The following is a 6,240-nucleotide window of genomic DNA, read 5'->3' as shown; positions in this document are numbered from 1 at the left end:
TATAGCTTTTAAGCAAAAGAGCGGGCTAAAAATGCATGGTTGTACACTTTTTCGCTTATTTTCGTCAATAACACCCTCTAGCGCCTCAACGGTTTGAGCTAGAGCAAAACGGAGAAAATTTTCGCCCTTAGGGTTCTACTTTGATGAGTTACCCCTTAGGAGACTGTAAAAAAAATATTTTTACAAAACATTACTTGTGGGACCTGTGGTTTTTGATTTTTTTAAAATCCAATTTTTGAGCTAGAATGATGCTCTTCTTCGAACTTGATCTGTCTTCTTATGATACAAAACGACCCTGAAAATCCCAGGTCGCTAGCTCAATTCGTTTTCGAGTTATCGTGATGACAGACAGACACACACACAGACAGACAGACAGACTTTTTGATCATCACTGGAGTAATAGGCTTCGCTATCGCTCAGCCAAAAAATCCAATTTTTGAGCTAGAATGCTCTTCTTCGAACTCGATCTGTCTTTATAGGACACAAAACGACCCTGAAAATCCCAGGTCGCTAGCTCAATGAGGTATTTTACGAATAAGAAGAACAGGAGGAATCCCGGCCGACGTCTGCTCCCGGACCATAACAAAGCCACGACCAAGCGCACGGTTTCTCGCGTATCTCCGCTAAAACTGAAAAGAAGTCATAACTGTTCTATATCATTTTAAAGCTGAGAACCTCAAAAATCTGGTACACGAGAAACCGTTTCGTTATGCGCCAGTAACCTGCGACTTGTTGTGGTCCAAAAGCCGGGATTCCTTCTGTTCTTCTTATTCGTAAAATACCTCATTCGTTCTCAAGTTATCGTGATGACAGACAAACAAACACACACACACACACAGACAGACAGACGCGAAACTTCTTGATCATCACTGGAGTAATAGGCTTCGCTATCGCTCAGCCAACAAACAAACAAACAGAATGAAACTTATCCGGTCAGTGGAGTAATGGGCTTCGCTAATCGCTCAGCCAACAAGGTAGATGTACGCAAGACCACGTCTCGCCTAACAGGCTTCGCGACGTCTCACGAAACACTCACGCTGCAACGCGCCTGGCATACATCTACCTTGGCCTGCTGCGCTGACACCTGAGTCGGGTAGTGCTAAAATGTGCACAAATATACAGGCCTGGGCCTACGGCCCGTCACTTCGACTAAGCATGCAGGGTTACATTCTTCCGCTTGTTCTCGTCAAAAATACACTCTAGCGCCTAAACGGTTTGAGCTAGAGCAAAACTGATAAAATTTTCGTCCACGGGGATCTACTTTCATGAGGCCCCTAGGAAACTATAAAAAAAAGTATAGGGTACTCCGGGGCTCGTCTGGACCGGAGGGAGAAGAACAAAAATCTTTGAACCGGTTGGTCGCGGGAAGGAGCGGGGTACTGCCCCCACCCTGCCCCGCTCCTCCCAGTGCCCAACGATTTTAGTTCTCGGTGCATCTCGGTCCGAGAGGCTGAAGCCCAACCCAGACCCAGCCGGTGGAACATCGTCAACGCATTGGAGAGCTTTACCGTTCAGCGGACTCGCACATATTTGATGTAGCGATTGGTCTACCAGGCCAAACCCCGGTTTTGCATCAACTTGTGAGATATGGCTGAGTTAGTTCGAGCTGGCGTGCCACTGCCGTCGAACAGGCACGACGGTGGCACGCACTCTAGCTGGGGCCGCCTCGAACTAACAACTAACACTGCCATATCTCTTGAGTTCACATGCTACCGCGACTAGGTGTAGTAGACCCAACGTCACAGAGCGTACGCGCGTCGCGCACATGTCAAACGGCCCAGCCAACCTCTATTTGCGATCGCAGGCTGGTCTGCCTCACTAGCTTATCGCTAAAGTCCATTTTCTGCTCCGGCCCGGGTGGGCTGTACCTGGTGACGGCCTCGCACATATTTGATGTAGCGATTGGTCTACCAGGCCAAACCCCGGTTTTGCATCAACTTGAGAGATATGGCTGAGTTAGTTCAGCCTCCCCCCTCCCAATCCACACTCCGAATCCGAAATGAGAGAGAAGAGAACGTGCATCCTAATGAATTATACATAACTGTTCATCCGTACTTTTATCCAACGCAGGATGGTACCGAAATGAGGTATTCCAGCGGTTAGAAGAACAAGAAGAAGTTCCAAGATGGCCGCCGCGGAACATAACAAACCATCAACTGTTTTCCGGGAAGCGGCTGCTAGCAGACGTTCGCGGTCTTCTGTACGGTTTAGAGCCTAAATAACGTTAGGAGAGTCTATTTCGGTCGAGATTGGTATCGTTAGAACCGGAAAAACGAGGCGAACGCGATAGAAATAATTTCGGAGCTGGAAAATAAAAATTTAATGGTATAAAACTAAGAAATACGTGTATGCGCTCGGGAAAGCGTGTTATAAGTGCTTGTTATGTCAACACACCTATCGAAGATCACAAATAAATAACATTTCAACTCTTGTTGAGAGTTTTTCAGGTGCGTAAAGAAGGAAAAGTGACGTTTTCTGGAAAATCGGATTGTTTAAGCCCCGTTTTCTAACCTACTGGTCTTTAACTCTTCTTCTAGATATCTCATTATGACTAGACAATGTTCTTATCCCATGTGTGATCATGGTAAGGGAAAGGTCAAACCCACATGCAAGATGCACAAGCTCCCATCAAGTCCAAGCAAATGTAGGATCTGGATGAAGAGTAGCAGAGTAGCTGGCACTCCTCGTCGGTTACCTGCAACAATCTATGTTTGTTCGTGTCACTTTGAGGGAGGTCTAGGGCCAACGAAGGAGAATCCAAATCCTTTAGCTTTTCAAGTAAGTTAATCAAGTGAGCACTGGTATGAAATGTTTTAAGAGTGAAACTCTGGACTAATGTTAACGCCTGCAGCTGCCTCGAAGCCTTTCTCTCCAAAAAGGTTTCGCCCTCCCGTCCCAGATTATGCAGACCCACAACCACTTATAGCTCAAGTAATCCAGGTATTTTTAGTATTGGTTGTAATAATACTTTCAATGAATGGCTAAATAGTGAAATAGTGTGTACTTCATGATTCGTTTTCTTTTTAGGAGGGGGAACGAATCAGTTTTGATGCTGATAATCCCAGTGCACTTCAGGAATCTGTGCCATCAGGCAGTGCTGGGGAAATTCAGTCCCCAGGTATTTTATCTCGAATTGCATACCATAATTCTCCTCACAATCTTGAAACTGTAAGTATGGCCATTTTATGAGTACCCCTCGCTGCATACCTAGATTTATCTTTCTGATCAATAATTTCTTTTTCAGCTCATGGGCTCTTTGGAAAAACATAACGTTGTACCAGTAGTTATCAATGAAAGCGCAATGAAGAAGAAAGAAGGTGAGAGGACCCCACTTCAAAACAACATCTCACATGGCTGTGGAAAAAATGAAACATGCAATCCTTTCCTTAATATTGGCCAGGTGGGTATTTGAGACTATAGTGCTTCTAGTTTACTTGTTCAAATGTACCTTAAAGATTTGTAATTTTTGTCATTGATTTTTATTTCTTTCCATATTTTTAGAAACTTCACATGGCAATGAAAAATGGAAGCTTTTGTTCGAATTGTTCTGACATGATCTATGGGAAGGGAGGCAGTTTTGAAAGTGTACTGGCTCAACCATTGGCCTCCTTTGAAGTACAAAATAAAGATGAAATGTTGCAGGATTACAATGTAAATAAGCCTGGAGGGAGGACAACAAATAATGTGGTACGTAATTAAATTAAAAATATGTATCTATTTAAAAATTAGGAGAGACAACAACAATAAAGACCTATAATCTTGTACTATCTAATTAGGAACTCACATAATCAAGCCCCTTAAGGGCTAATAAATAATTGAATAGAAACAAATATCACATAATGAGTTACAAAGCTTTCTTCATTCTTTGGCATTATTATCCATTTCAAAATAATCATCTTCGGGGTCTTCATGAAAATTAGAGTAATATAATCGTAATGGGGGCAACCATCTCTTGGTTCTCCCAAGTATTGCCTCTGGGATGATCATCTCCCGATGTTTTTGAAGAAGTTGGTCTCTTTTTTCCTCCCAGAAGGTTGGATCGTAATGTACTGTCACAAGTTGACACCCTGTCTGCGAATAAACACAAAGAATGCACTGTTCTAATTCAAGTATGTCAAGAGACATTTGTATTTGGTAGTTGTACTGATGAGTGGGTTTTAATCCAATGCATCCGTTTCCCATCCGCTTTAAATAAAAACTGCTTAGCTGTTGAGCAGTCATCTCATCTTCAAATCTCTCTGAATTTATGGGCTTGAATTTTTTTCCCCCTTTCTTATTAGCTTTGTTGCCATCTTCCTTTGGGTCATCTGGATTGTCTTCTTCTTCTTCTTCTTCTAGATTGTAAACTTCTTCTTCACATTCCGGGCTATTATAGTTGACCATGGTGAGGACCTTTATTTCCAACAGTTTATTTTTTTCACCAGGAAAAGTGATAAACCCATCTGGGCTGCATGCCATTTGAGGATATTTGGGGTTCTTCCACAATCCAGTCTCTATAATATTGTAATTTTGATGTACATCATTCTTCATTCTGCTTTCACACTTTTTTCTTGCAGTGCTCTCTAGTCTCTTCCCTGTCCTCATTGCATCGTTCTCAAAATTTCCGTAAAGGTGCACCTTCTTCCTCAGCCATTTAATTATTGTTATTTCCTTCTTTAACTGTAAAAATGTCTTGGCTGATGAGGGGTTTACACAAAGAGCCCTTTCTTGATGCCACGCCGGATTATTATGTTGCCCTCTGGTGTTGGGTACTTCAAATGGGCCACATTTTCCCTGACATTATGGAACACTACATATTTAAAACACCAAATTAAAAATAAAATTATTCAGACATTATTTTACTCACCATTAGCTTGGTTTTTTTTTCTTGCGTGCCAGTATCCTGCTTCAAAGCCAGGGTTAACTTTTTCTCCCTTTCCTCTGCTAATATGAGCCCGAATCCTGTAACATAAATGAAAGCAGGGTTCAGACTGGAAGGTTCACCATGAGAGTGACAGTATGAGTTAAAAAGAAAATACCTTTCAATTATTTCTGATCTATTAATTGTACTTGGAACAGGGAGCCCATACATTCTCATCAGTCTCTCCAGTGCTGGCTTTCTGTACTTCTCCAGGTCATCCACATCCACATCCCCCCCATCCACATCCGTTCTTTTCAGAACAGGATCTCTGATGTCAAGGTCTACCTCCTCATGGTTGCATGCCTCTACATCTTCAGTGTCTTGCTGGAACTGTACGAGATAAAACAGAAATACATTGCAATCGGAAATTATAATAACAAAAACACAAGAAGCAAAGTACAAATAATAGGCAACTGGATATGCTTACACTGATTTTTTCCCCCCCTTTTCAGGAGGAATAGGTTTTAAAGAAACCTTAGCAGGAGGAATAATTATTACTTTATCAGTAGCTGACTTCTTTCTGATTTTTGTAGGAGGTATACGTTTCACAGAAACCTTAGCAGGAGGAATAATTTTTTCTTTAGCAGTAGCTGACTTCTTTCTGATTTTTGGTGGAGGGTCATCAGTGTCTGTTTCAGTGAATTCTTGTGAGTCTAAAGATACCTCAAAACTTGACATTACAGATGTGTTTTCTGAATCACTGTGTGGGCTTCCATTAACAGCTGGTGGTGCAGGTGCAGGTGGTACAGGTAGAGCAGCAGCTTGTGCATCAAAGGGGAGTTTTCCTGGCTGGTCCTCCCTTAGTTTGTACCACAATAAATATGCATCACCTGTCAGGACTCTCTTGGTTGTAGTACTGCTAACTTTGGAGTCATCACAGAAAAACCATCTGCCAGAAAAGTAATGATTGTTTTTAATTAATAAAAAAAATCAAATTGGTAATCAATAGGATTGTATGAAGAGGCAGAATGCCTCACAATTACCTTCCATCTCTTTTGCAGTAAGATGTATAATGTCCTGATGCCAACCCTCCACTGTGGCAGGTGACAGCTACCAATGAATATGTAGTGTTGGTGTGGAGTCCATCCACAACAAATTCTTTCATATCCAACTGGTGTTCATACTTAACAAAGCAGTAATTTTTCTCTCCACTTACAATGTTCTCGTCAACTTTGTAGAGAAACCTGAGGGCATAAGTCCAAATATAATACAGATGTATAATGAGATTTTGGCCGAATTAAGTTATAGCACACACTCACCTGGCTAGATGAATTATTAAAAAAGGAGGAAGTCGTCCCATCTTTAAGAATGATTTTCTATCAAGTGTGGAGCAGTTTTGG

This window comes from Frankliniella occidentalis, unplaced genomic scaffold (genome assembly GCF_000697945.3).
Source record: "Frankliniella occidentalis isolate FOCC.00 unplaced genomic scaffold, Focc_3.1 Scaffold55, whole genome shotgun sequence".
In the NCBI taxonomy this organism is placed as follows: Eukaryota; Metazoa; Arthropoda; class Insecta; order Thysanoptera; family Thripidae; genus Frankliniella; species Frankliniella occidentalis.
The sequence above is the reverse complement of the archived record's forward strand: the minus strand, read 5'-3'. Positions refer to the sequence as shown.